We start from the raw sequence: 13,626 nt of genomic DNA, 5'->3' as shown, positions 1-13,626 counted from the left end.
ACAGTGTCATTTCAACTATACATTCCCCTGTTTGTATTTCTGACAGTTAAGGACTTTTAAAAATGACCATAATATTTATATCATACCGAGCAAAATCAATAATAATGTCTTAATATCATATATTCAATTGATGTTCAGTTTTCCTTGATTGAACATGAATTTTGAAGGCTATATTTCTAAATTTAGAATTGTGTTATTAACTCTGGGGATTTGGAAATAGATTATAAATTCACAGTTAAAATTACTTTGTTATTTCTCAAAAGGGTCAGAAACAAAACAGAAATATAAAATTTTTTATATCATGATTTTTTTATAAATTCATCCCAGTTTTTTTTAATTCTTTTTGATCTTCTGGATTTAAAACAAACAGACAAACAAATCAAAACTATGGATTACTGTAAGATTTAAGATCCTGTGGATGAAAGAGCAAAGCAGTAAGTTTGTGTGTACCTCCACCTACTGGCTAGGCAAGAGATTGCTTACCTAGCTGCATGTAGATGAAACTATTTCATAATTAATTCCATATTTGTGGCAGTAGGATAGAATTACCCCCAGTACTCAGGAACTCATTGACCAGGTATACATAATCTGGATCCTTTCTGCAGTTTTATGACTTGACACCAATACAGAGTGGACAAGGAAAGGAAACAAATGAAATAAGGTCAGGTGACTGCTAATTTGTTGGCTACTTAGAAACAGCTCTGATGTATTCGATGGAAAAAAGGCTAAGCCAAACAATATATTTCAGTTATCAGCAAGTTTCTTAATATGGTATCCATATCTGTCTTTGTTACAGACTGACTAAAACCAGCTCTCCCTTGTTTTTCCTAAACTGAAGTCATGAAATTATTCATGTTGCTTATTACATTAGAAAATTCTTAGAACAAGTTGATACCCATTACCCATTATATACCCATATGATTTATCAGTTTAAAGCATACTCAAATACAGAGACTCACAGAACAAAAATTTTAGGCCTAGAAAAGATTACAGCAATAGATTTCAAAAATTAACATTGGATAATGCTGAGTAGTGCCTATTAAACAAGCATGTACCCAGTACCCATACCTAAATACTCAGTTTAAACAATTGTGTGTCCCACAGCAGGAGGTCAAGAGGTGATTGACCTTTAAAGTGGGGGTAATACTATTTAGAGACTATGTTGTCATTTTCCCCAACATTCATTGTTGGAAATCTACATATGTTTGCACCGTTGCCTTGGGATTACACTTAAATTTGGAGTCGTCTATCACAATTTGCTGAAACATGTAAAAATGTAGGCTCAATTTTGAAGACCGGACTGTGCTGTCACCCCTCCATACACACACAATTAAATGTTTATTTCTAAGTAACACATGTGAACTTGTCTTTAGAAGTGTTAATACTTGAGTTAAGCTGTAAATCAATTGGCTGGCCAAAGAATTTTAATTAACTTATTATAGAATGATTACATATACCATGGGGAGAGTTTTACAGTAATTATATATGGATTTATAACACATCTGATGTGAAAACAGTAGTTTATATCTCTCAAAATAGTATTAGCAGTTTGTGTTTTTTTAGCTCACAATGGAGATAAATAGACTAAAGGCACTTTATATATATATTTTTTTTTGATCTGGTGTTTATGCTTGGGGTTGGGAACATTTGTGGAAGTCATTTTTACTGGTAAAGTAGAGTTGATTAGTGCTTACCAGCAAACCTACCACATAGGGGAAAATATTTGCTTCATATCAAGTAAGAAAAATATAGAGTAACATTTTAATTTATATGAAGATATGTACTTATTTTTAATATATGTTACTGATTATGCTATTACAATTGTCCCATTTTCCCCTCTTTATTCCCCTCCACCTTGCGCAACCCCTCCCACCCGCATTCCCCACTTTTAGTTCATGTCCATGGGTCATACATATAAGTTCTTTGGCTTCTCCATTTCCTATACTATTCTTAACTTCCCCTTGTCTATTTTCCGCCTACCATTTATGCTACTTATTCCCTGTATCTTTTCCCCACCTCTCCTACACCCCCACTAATAACTCTCCATGTGATCTCCATTTCTGTGATTCTGCTCCTGTTCTAGTTGTTTGCTTAGTTTGTTTTTGTTTTTTGCTTAAATCAAAAAACAAAAGGTTTGGTTGTTAAAAGCTATGAGTTTATTGTCATTTTACTCTTCATATTTTTTATCTTCTTTTTCTTAGATAAATCCCTTTCACATTTGATAAATAGGGGCTGGGTGATGATGAACTCCTTTAACTTGACCTTATCTGGGAAGCACTTTATCTGCCCTTCCATTCTAAATGATAGCTTTGCTGGATAGAGCAACCTTGGATGTAGATCCTTGCCTTTCATGACTTCAAATACTTCTTTCCAGCCCCTTCTTGCCTGTAAGGTTTCTTTTAAGAAATCAGCTCCTAGTCTAATGGGAACTCCTTTGTAGGTAACTCTCTCCTTTTCTCTTGCTGCTTTTAAGATTCTCACCTTATCTTTAATCTTGGATAATGTAATTATGATGTGCCTTGGTGTGTTCCTCCTTAGGTCCAACTTGTTTGGGACTCTCTGAGCTTCCTGGACTGCCTGGAAGTCTATTTCCTTTGCCAGATTGGGGAAGTTCCTCATTATGTTCTGAAATAAGTTTTCAATTTTTTGCTCTTCCTCTTCTCCTTCTGGTACCCCTCAATTTGGATGTTGGAACGTTTAAAGATATCTTGGAGGTTCTAAGCCTCTCCTCATTTCTTTGAACTCTTGTTTCTTCATTCTCTTGTGATTGAATGTTTCTTCCTTCTGCTCCACACCGTTGATCTGAGTCCTAGTGCCCTTCCCATCACTATTGGTTCCCTGTAGATTTTTCTTTATTTCACATAATGTAACCTTCATTGCTACCTGGGTTGTTTGTTTTTTTTTTTTATGCTGTTGAAGTACCCAGTGAGTTCCTGGAGCATCTTGATAACCAGTGTTTTGAACTGTGCATCTGATAGGTTGGATATCTCTTCGTCACTTAGTTGTATTTTTTCTGTAGCTTTGACCTGTTCTTTCATTTGGGCCATTTTTTTTTGTCTTGGCACACCTATTATGTACTAAGGAGTGGAGCCTTAGGTGTTTACTAGGGTGGGGCAACCCACGTCACTGCGTTGTGATGCTGTATGTGGGGCAGGGGTCCAAGAGGGAACAGTGTCACTTGCTCCGCTGTCTACCAGATTTCAGTCACTTCTGCTGCCCACAAGCAAATAAGACCCTTCTGGTGCTGATTCCCAGGTGGGTGGGTTTGTGTACGTCCTAGGACCCTGTGGGTGTCTCCAATGGATTCTCCTGTAAGGTTGGGAGTTTCTCCTGCCACCTCAAACCCTACAGGTGTTTTCAATCAGAGGCTTTGAGGCTTTACTTCCTGGCACTGGAACCCTGGGTTATGCTACTGTCTCACTCCCTAGTTGTTCCTCCCAGTTTATTTGCACGCAAATGTGGGACCGCCCAGTGTACAAACCACTGCCTCACCCAATCCACCCACTGCTGCCTTGTTCCGAGTCCTCTCCACCTGGCTTCCCGTCTCTGCCCCTCCAGCTGGTCTGGATAAATGTTTCTTCTTTAACTCCTTAGTTGTCAGACTTCCATACAGTTGGATTTTCTGTCAGTTCTGGTTCTTTTTTGTTTTTAAATTTGTTGTCCTTCTTTTGGTTGTGTGATGAGGCACAGTGTGTCCGTGTATACCTCCATCTTGGCCAGAAGTCGATTATGTACTTATTTTTATAGCTAGTGCGATCTATTTTGGTTTTTTGTTTTTATGTGTAATGATATAAATTGCTGTTTGTTTACTCAGCACATATTTATTGAATGTGTGCTAGAGTGCTGGGTAATAGGAAATAGTTGGCAGATACTGTTTGATCCTAGTAGATATTAGAAACTTGATACTTTAGGCAATTCAATAAGATAGGAGATATGAAGGGACCTAGCTGGGTGCCTGGGTAGGCCTTTGATAAATACTAGTGGACAGAAAAAACTTCTGTATCATTATAAACATTTTAAAGCTAAACATTTCTCTTGACTAGTTTTACCACTATATTAAATGTTTAGTTGCATCTTAGTTTTAAGAACTCTGTGTCTGGGGTCCCCAAGATCACCCCTAGCTTTGATGATTCACTAAGAGGACTCAGAGAACTCAGTAGAGAGTCATAGTCACAAGTACGATTTATTACACCTAAAGGATGTAAAGAAAAATCAGCAAAAGGAAAGGCTGAATGGGTTGAAGTTTTAAGGACAACCAGGCACAAGCTCCAAGGGTTTTCTGGCCAGCAACCAGTGTGACAACACATGTGAAATGTTGCCAACTAGGGAAGCTCATTAGAGACTCAACATCCAGGGTTTTTATTGGGACCTTGTCATGTAGGCACCCTCTCTCTGCCTGGCACATACCAAATTCCAGACTTCCAGAAAGAAAGCAGGTGTTCAGTACAAATCATATTGTTTATACAAATAGTTTAGACACAGCAAGCCACTCTTTTCACTTGGGAAGGGAGGAAATTATCCAAATTCCCAGATGCTAATCAAGAGCCAACCTTGAAAGCAGGGCTTTCAAGCTTTTCAAAAGATAGTACTTTAGGCCTGCTATGCTAACTTTTTTCTGCACAAACTAAAATAAACATAAATAGAAGGGTTTTGAATTAATAAACTTCTGAATCGTTAGGTAAAATGTAATTAGCTATAATAATAATTGCAGAGTTTGAGTTTTTTAACTTTTAACTATAATTACTGTATCATTTTGACATCCACTTAAAAATTTTTAGTGTCTCAATTTTTGTAGAAAACAAATCCTAGATTGAGATGTTACAGTATAGAAAATATTTTAAGCTTTGAATGCTACATTTGAAAACAAACTACATTCTGATGCCTCCTATCTTAGGAATGTATTTGAAGTTGTCACTCTGGTAATTTTTTTATATATGAAAGCTGATCTTCAACCACTAATATAATTTTGAATAAATTTATATATTCATAAAATAGGAAGAAAATTCAGTTAACTATTATTTTAAAGAAGTAGTTTGTTAATGTAAAAATAAAAATTATAAGCAGTTTTTAGTGTCAACAACCTTTATAATACACATTACACACACTTTATACAAATTTACAAATTATGGAAAATTATAATCACAAAAATAATGCCATTGCTAAAGTTACAGTGAACATTTCAGAACATTTCCTTCTACTTACACTCATTATCACAATCACACTAAATTGAGATCATTTTATATATGCAATTTTGTTTCCTAGTTCTTTTCACTTCATAATTTTAAGCATTTTGCTATGTCATTAAATACTTTTAGGTACAAATGTTTTAATGTCTGCATTACAGTATCTAAACTATATGCATGTGCCATGTTGAATTTAACAATTTTCCTGTTGGGACATGTTAATTGGATATTTATAGTTTTCTGTTTTTCCCTATTAGAAATAATATTATTACTAACAATATTTATATACATAATTACTTGTTCATACTCCTAATTGCTTTATGTCCTCAAAATAAGCTTTTAGAAGTAGAGTTACTAGATAAAAGAATATATGAATACATATAAACATCTACATCACACATAGAATTAATCTTTTTATAAGCTGTATTACATTTAGAAAAAATGCATACACAGAACTATACAGTTTAAGGGATTATTGTAAAGTGAACAACCATGTAACTACAACTGAGGTCAAGAAACTTAAAAACTGTGAGCACCTCAACAGCCTGTGTATTCCCCTTTCTTTTTTCTTTTTTTTAAAGATTTTACTTATTTTCAGAGAAAGGGAAAGGGAAGGAGAAAGAGAGGGAGAGAAGCATCAATGCATGCATGAAAGATGTACATCAACTGGTTGCCTCTCGCACGCCCCTAAGTGGGGTCCTGGCCTCCAACCCAGGCATGTGCCCTGACCAGAAACCTTTTGCAGGTTGGTGCTCAATCCATTGAGCCACACCAGCCAGGGCCACAATCCCCTTTCTGATCACAACACCCTATCTCTCTTAGAATTAATTTTAATCTAGACTTTACTTTCTTGCTTTTATATCTATCTATACCATCCAAATAGGTATCCCTGAATAATATAATTTAGTGTTACCTGTCTTTTAAAATCTTATTTAAATGGAACCGTACAGTATATACTCTTCTGGTCTGTGAGATTGATTTAGGCTGCTTTGTGCTCCTTCATTTTATCCATGTATAGTATTGCAGTGAACATTCACAGATTATTCATTTTAATGTTAATAGGTATCTTAGTTGTTTCCAGATTTGGCTGTTTAAAGCATTGCTGTTGTAAGCAATCATGTACATATATTCTGGTACACGTAAGTACACATTCATGCAGAGTATAGGCCTGGGAGTAGAACTGATAGATTTTAGAATATGTACAACTTCAATTTTCCCAGATAATACCAAGCTATTTTCTAAAGTAGACACATAAACTGACCCCTTACCTATGGTATATGCCTCTCTAAGGTGATCTAAGTCCTAGTGTTCCTGGCACTGCCTCCTGCTTAAAAAGCCTGTTCTTCTCATGATTGTATATTACCTTTGCTGTACACCCTTGCTAATACTTGGCATTGTCAGAATTTTTTACTTTTGCCAATTGGTGTGTGGTAGAATCTCATTGTGGATTTTCCTGATTACTCTTTCTTAAATGCCACTGAGTGACCTAGCTCTTCATTCTTGTAATGGCATCTCTTGATTAACAGAACTTTGTAACTTTAATATAGTTTAACTTATCAATCTTTTCTTTTATGGTAAGTCTTTTTGTGTCTTAAGAAATAATTTGCTTCTCTGAGATTATAAAGATTAGCCTCCTATGCTTCTCATCCAGCTGGAATTGATTTGGGGTTCACTGTGAGGTAATAGTCCAATTTCATTTTTTTCCATGTAGATATTCAATTGTCTTAGCAAAATTACTGAAAGGACTGCTCTGTGGTACCCCTTTTGCCATAAATCAAGCATCCACATATGCGTGATTGTTTCCAGGCTCTATTCTAGTCCATTGGCCTATTTGCCTGGCATTGTGCCAAGAGCACACTGTCTTTTTTACTAGAGCTTTATAATATGTCCTGAGTACTGGTAGAGTAGGGCCTTCTGCCTTGTTCTTCTGCAGACATATTTTGAGGGATGTACTTGTCTCTGCATTTTCCATATACATTTTAGGATCACATTGTTAGTTTTCTCACACACACACACACACACACACCCCAAAAACAACCTGTTGGGATTTTGCCTTGAATATTATATCAAATCTTAGCAACTTGAGAATAATTGACATGTTTACAATATTGAGTCTTCCAATTCCATTGAACATGGTGTCTACCTTCCCATTTATTTAGGTCTTTGATTTCCTGCAATAACATTTTATGCTTTTACCCACAGAGACTACATATATTCTTCATTAGATTTATTCTTAGGTATTTGCTTTTAAAGGTAGATCTTTCTCTCTCTCTCTCTCTCTCTCTGCTCTTTCCCTCTCTTGTGTTGACTTTATATTCCTTTCTATTCATCAAGCTTTGGCAATCCCAATAATTTATCTGTAGAGTTGTTTGGGTTCTCTGCATACCTGATCATAACATCTGTGTGTGAGGAGGATTTTGTTTATTTCTTTTCAATTCTTTTTACATTTTATTTCTTTTTCAAGCCTTTACTGGAATGGATTAACATCCAGAACAATGACAATAGCAGTTTTCTTAGCTTATTTCCGATTTTAGGGCTTGCTAAGCATGAAAGGACAGTGAATTGTTATCAAATGCTTTTTTCTGTATATGTTGAAGTGATCATGTGATATTCTTCTTTAATTTGTTAATGCAATAAGTTTCATTGATTCTTTGGTTAACCAAACTTGACAATGTTGTATAATTCTTAATAATCCTTTTTATATATTGCTAATATTTGGTTTGTTTATATTTTGTTTAGACTTTTTTACATCTATACTTATGAGAAGGTTATACTAGAATTTTCATATATACTGTCCATATCAGGTTTTTATAGCTAGATTATGGTAGACTTATAAAGTGAATTGGGAATGTTCTCTGGGTTTTATTTTGTTCCCTTTATATGATTGGTAGAACTCACCCATAAATCCATACAGGTCAGTTTTTCTTGTGAGAAAGGTTATTTCTGATTCAATTCCTTAAATATTTATAGAGATATTCAGATTTTCCATTTATTACTTTGTCACTCTGGTGAATTATATTTTTCTAGGAATGAGTACATTAAACAATTTTGGCATGAAGTAGTTCATAATATCCCTGCAGGATCTTTTTTTGTATTCTTGATACTGGTAATTTATATATTTATGTTTTCTTTCTTAGCCTTTCCAGACACTTGCCAGTCTTATTACCCTTCTAAACAATGACTTTTAGCTTCTGTAATTCTTTTTATTGTGAATTTATTTTCCATTTCAGTATTTCTGCTTGTTATTTCCATTCTTATATTTTGGGTTTAATTTTCTGGGTTTCCTCCCCTTCCTTTTAATTTTAATCTGTTTGTATCTCTTTTAGATGTGTCTCTTGTTAAAGACATATAGTTGTTGTTTTTTATCCTAGACTATCAATCTTTGTCTTTTAATTGCAGCATTTAGTCCATTTACATTTAATCATTATATATCTTGGGATAGTTTGATTTACATCTGTGGTCTTCTTATGTGCTTTCTATTTTTACCACCTATTGCATATCTTTTCTTGCCTTTCCTGATTTACCTGTATCAGTTGAATGTTTTTTATCATTCTATTTTCCTCTATTAATTTGGAGGTTTAAGCACTCTTTTCTGTCATCATAATGTGTACCCCAGAAATAACAATATGATTCTCTAATTCATCATATTTGATATTGATACCATTGTCTTCCTGAATAATACAAGCACTATAGAATTTATGTAAAATTACATAAATTTCATATAATGCCTCCCTTTACTTGTAGGTTATTGTTTTCACATATTTAAATTATATTTTTGTGTGTAAATGATAAGTTACATGTTTTTATATCACTATTATTCTTATTCATTTAGATTTACCCTCACACTTGTCCGTCCTTTGTTCTCTAGCTCCTAGAGAACATCTCTAAGGTTTTATCTGGATTCAGTTTCCTTGTGTCAGTCTGCTGGGTGCAAACTCTCCTTTTTTGTTAGTTTCAGAATTTCCTTATATCCCCTTCAATCTCTAAGGATATTGACTGAGCGGAGAATTCTAGATTGGGATTTTCTTTCCATTAGATATCATTCTACTGTGTCCTGGCCTCCATTGACATTGAGAATTCATCTAGCAGTCTGTCTCTTCTCTGAGGGTAATCTGCCTTTATTTCTCAGGTTATTAAAAACAATGTTTTCTTCATCTTTTGTTTTCTCTGTGACGGGTCTTGTATGTATGTATCTGTATCAATCCTGCCTTAGGTTCTTTAAGTTTCTTGAATCAGTGTATTGATATTATTCATAGTTAGGAAAATCCTCAGTCCTTATGTTTTCTAATATTTCCTCTACCCCTTTCATCACCTTTGTGATCCAATTAAATACAGGTATAGGTGTACATTATGGTATTCTATATATCTTCTACCATCTTTTCTGTATTGTGCATGTCTTTTCCTTTTAAAATCTATATTTTTATTTTCATTTTCTTGAAAAAATTCATACTCAGATTTTATGTTTGGGGACATAGTAGGCTTCATTATTTAATAATCTGTGTTGGATAATCTCAGCATATGAAGTCCCTGTGGTATTGTTTTTGTGTGTGTATGTGTCATTTTTGCTGGTTCTTGCTCCAGATCTCTTACCCTTTCATGCACCTTATTCATTTTGACTGAGTGCTGGAAATTATTTCAAAAATTATTGGCCTGGAATGATGCTTTCTTCCTCCAGAGAGGACTTATTTGCTTCTACTAGGCACCTTTAGGCACTAGCAATTTGGGACTCTCTTAGTTAAGGTTCAATGCTTAGGTTTTTAGGGCACTCAGAGATAAAAATAGATTGTAAGTATATGAAGGGGCTGATTGTTTCCAGTTCATCCCTAGCTCTTTAGAGTCCTAGCTCAATGTTGGAGTGTGTCAGATTCCCTAAATGGTGACTTGTTTTCCCTTAGATATTGTCTGTATAAGCAAATGTCCCCAGGGTAAAAGGGACTCTGATTCATGGCCTTACCTCTCTGAGTTCCCATTCTCTCAGAGTCCAGCCCACATTCCTGACAATTTAACTACTTTGATGCCTTCAGGAAATGTTTTATCCAGTTTTGTTGCTGTTGTTGTTCAATGGGAGACATCACATAGCAGAAATCTACCAATATAGTTAACGTTTCTTTACATAGTATCATATTACTTTCCATAAATATTGTCCCAATTTATATTTTGTATCAATTTATATTCACACCAATGGTAAGTGAGAGCATCCATGTTTACATTTAGATAAGTCAAAATGATGTTTAGGTCTTATTTGCATTTTTTTGTTACTAGTGTGGTTAGATATTTTAAGGTATTACTTTTTTCATGTATTACAAATATTTTTCCCAAATTTGCCTGTTTAATATTGTTTATGGTTTGGGCCTTTTTGTGTATTTATTTTTTAAATATGCAGAAGTTTAAAATCCAGTTAAAAAAATAAGAATGGAACTGCCTTGTGACCCAGCAATACCACTGCTGGGATTGTATCCTAAGAATCCTGAAACACCAATCCAGAAGAACCTATGCACCCCTATGTGTATAGCAGTGCTATTTGCAATAGCCAAGTCCTGGAAACAGGCCAAGTGCCTGTCACTAGATGAGTGGATTAAAAAACTGTGATATATTTACACAATGGAATACTACGCAGCAGAAAGAAAGAAGGAGCTCCTACCCTTCACAACAGCATGATGGAACTGGAGACTATTATGCTAAGTGAATAAGCCACTCAGTGAAAGACAAACGCCATATGACCTCACCTATAAGAGGAATCAATGGACAAAATAAGCTATCAAGAAAAATAGAACCACTTCTGTGGCTGGTGTGGCTCAGTGGATCGAGCACTGGCCTACAAACCAAAGGGTTGCCAGTTTGATTCCCAGTCTAGGCACATGCCTGGGTTGCAGGCCAGGACCCCAGTGGGAGCATGCAACAGGCAACCACACATTGATATGTCTCTCCCTCTCTTTCTCCCTCCCTTCCACTCTGCCTAAAAATAAATAAATAAATTTTGTTTTAAAGAAAATGAGTGCTGGGGGGAAAAGCAGACAGCTATAATTGAACAATAAAATAATATTTAAGAAAAGAAAGACAAGTAGTACCAGAAGCATGGAAACATGGAACAGACTGATACCTGTAGTAGGGGAGGCGGGAGGGGGGAATGGTAGAAAGAAGGAGAAGGGACTAGTCAAAGAACATGTATGAATAACACATGAATATGGACAATGGAGGGGTGGGCTGGGTGGAGGGGGGCAAAAGGGAAAAAATTGGCACAATTGTAATTGAATAAACAATTAAGATAATAAAAAATAAACTGAAAAACAAATCCAGTCAGAGAAAGAAGCTGCTAATAAGCAAGAGTGGAGGTTAGACTGAACCCTTTGGTGCTAGAGTTGAAGATGGCAATATTATCTCATATTTAGTTTGTGTATATACACATGTGTGTGCATATATCTTTGTGTGTATGTATACATATATGTGCATATATGCATTTATACATACAGATAGATACTGAAATAAATATAGATACATGTGTAAGGGTTAGTACCCACATGTATTTCCTAGCTCTGTCCACTGAGAGGGCCTAGAAGCTGTGACACCTCAGTAGTAACCAGCATACTTATACCCAGATCTTCATTTCTAAATATTATTCTATGACAGAAGGAGTTAAGGTCCTTGGAGAAATGGTTAATTCTAGGACCGGGGCAGAGAACATACAAAATGAGCCTGGAGCATTTTATAGTACTGGAAAGTAAGGAAGTGCTCAAAATCAAATAGCTATAGAAACCAACCTGAAAGAGCCCCCAATGGCCAAACCTGAAACAATTCCAGCAACAAAATAAATAACATAGTATTGGATTATAACCCAAACTATAAAATAAATGAGTCCAAAGTGATATAAATAAATTATTGAATAAAATTTTAAATGGGAGAACAGAAATAAATCTTGCTTACAGAATTCCAAATAATGTATGTAGATATAACCCCCTCCAGGAGATAGAGATAATCCCCTTCCCGCCTTAAGTGTGGGCTGAACTTGGTGACTTGCTTTCAAGGAACAGGGCATGGAAAGGGGAACATAGTAACTTTACAGTGAAGAAACCTAGCTGACTCTCCCTTAACCAAGGAATCAAGTTAACATCATCAGTGATAGATAAATCATGTGGATATCATGTGCCCCCTGGAGTAATGTGTTGAGAAAAGCACTTCTACTCTATGTATCCTTCTTCCAAAACCCACAACTCTCATCTAAAAATGAAAAACCTTCAGACAGATCTAAATTGACAGATATTCTATAAAATACTCTGTCAAGGTCATGAAAAACAAAGACAGACTGAGAAATTGTCACAGACCAGACAAAACTGAGGAGACTTGAAAAAATGCAATGTGATATCCTTCATGGGATCCCAGAACAAAGAAAATACATTAGTCAACAAACTGGTGAAATTTAAATACAGTCAGGAGTTTAATTAATAGTAATATGCCAGTGTTACTCTCTTAATTTTGACAAATGTGCTATAGTTACCTAAGATGTTAAGGTTAGAGGAAGTTGGGTAAGAGGGATACAGGACTTTCTATGCTATCTTTGTACTTTTTATGTAAGTCTAAAATTATTCTGAAATAAAAATTTGTCTTTAATCAAAAAAGTACATACAAAAATGAAAACATAAGTTTACACCATTATTTCCAATTAAAGCAACAATCACAAATGTTTATTTGTGAGACATTTACTAGATAATAAGGAATTATTAGCTGTTAATGGTTTGTACATTTTTTCTCTAAAAAAATCAGGACTCTTTGTCACATTAACATACTCTCTTCATTTAAGTAATTCTCTTCTTTGTGGTTATGCCACAAGCTTGGTATAGAACTAGGTCTGTTTATTACCGTTTTGTTTTGTTTTGTTTTGTTTTTCAGTTAAAGTTTTTATTGAGGTAACCATAGGTTCACATGCAGCTAAATGAAGTAATAGAGAGATCCTTTTAGAATTTGCCCAGTTTCTCCCACCATTAACACTTTGCAAAACTAGTATAATATCACAACCAGGATTCTACCAATCTTATTCAGATACCTGCATCATTTGGGGTTGTTTTTTTTTTAATGTAAAACTACTTATTCATAAATATTTTCCAAAATGAAAACAAGTTTACCGAAAAAATGTCCCTCACTGGGGTGGATGCATCAATCATTTCTAATTTTAAGGATTGCCTCTTTTTTTTTCTCTTGATTTGATTCAATTTTGTTTTTAGATTGTGAATAGAGTTTATTCAGAAAGGTCTGGCTTGTATCCCTGTCCCCATTCACTTCCTCCCTTAGAGGAAATTGTCATTGTCATAAATTCTATTTATTGTAGAGCCTCAGGATTAAGAGTTTAGTATGCTGGAGCCAGATTGCTTAGGTTCAAATCCCACCTCCACTACTTTCTAACCCTATGGCCTTGGACAAGTTATATAACATTTGTCTTAAGCCTCAATTT

At 35.0% G+C, this 13,626-nt stretch overlaps 1 protein-coding gene across 11 annotated transcripts in view; it reads left to right on the top strand.

The window, feature by feature from the left end:
- The window catches only part of CASK (calcium/calmodulin dependent serine protein kinase), a 422,712-nt gene that overhangs the window by 169,852 nt on the left and 239,234 nt on the right, over window positions 1–13,626 (top strand). The gene's annotated exons all lie outside the window — the stretch shown is intronic.

Source organism: Phyllostomus hastatus, unplaced genomic scaffold, assembly GCF_019186645.2.
Source record: "Phyllostomus hastatus isolate PE091 unplaced genomic scaffold, TTU_PhHast_1.1 phas_scaffold_200, whole genome shotgun sequence".
In the NCBI taxonomy this organism is placed as follows: domain Eukaryota; kingdom Metazoa; phylum Chordata; class Mammalia; order Chiroptera; family Phyllostomidae; genus Phyllostomus; species Phyllostomus hastatus.
This window is presented reverse-complemented; position numbering and strand designations above follow the sequence as displayed.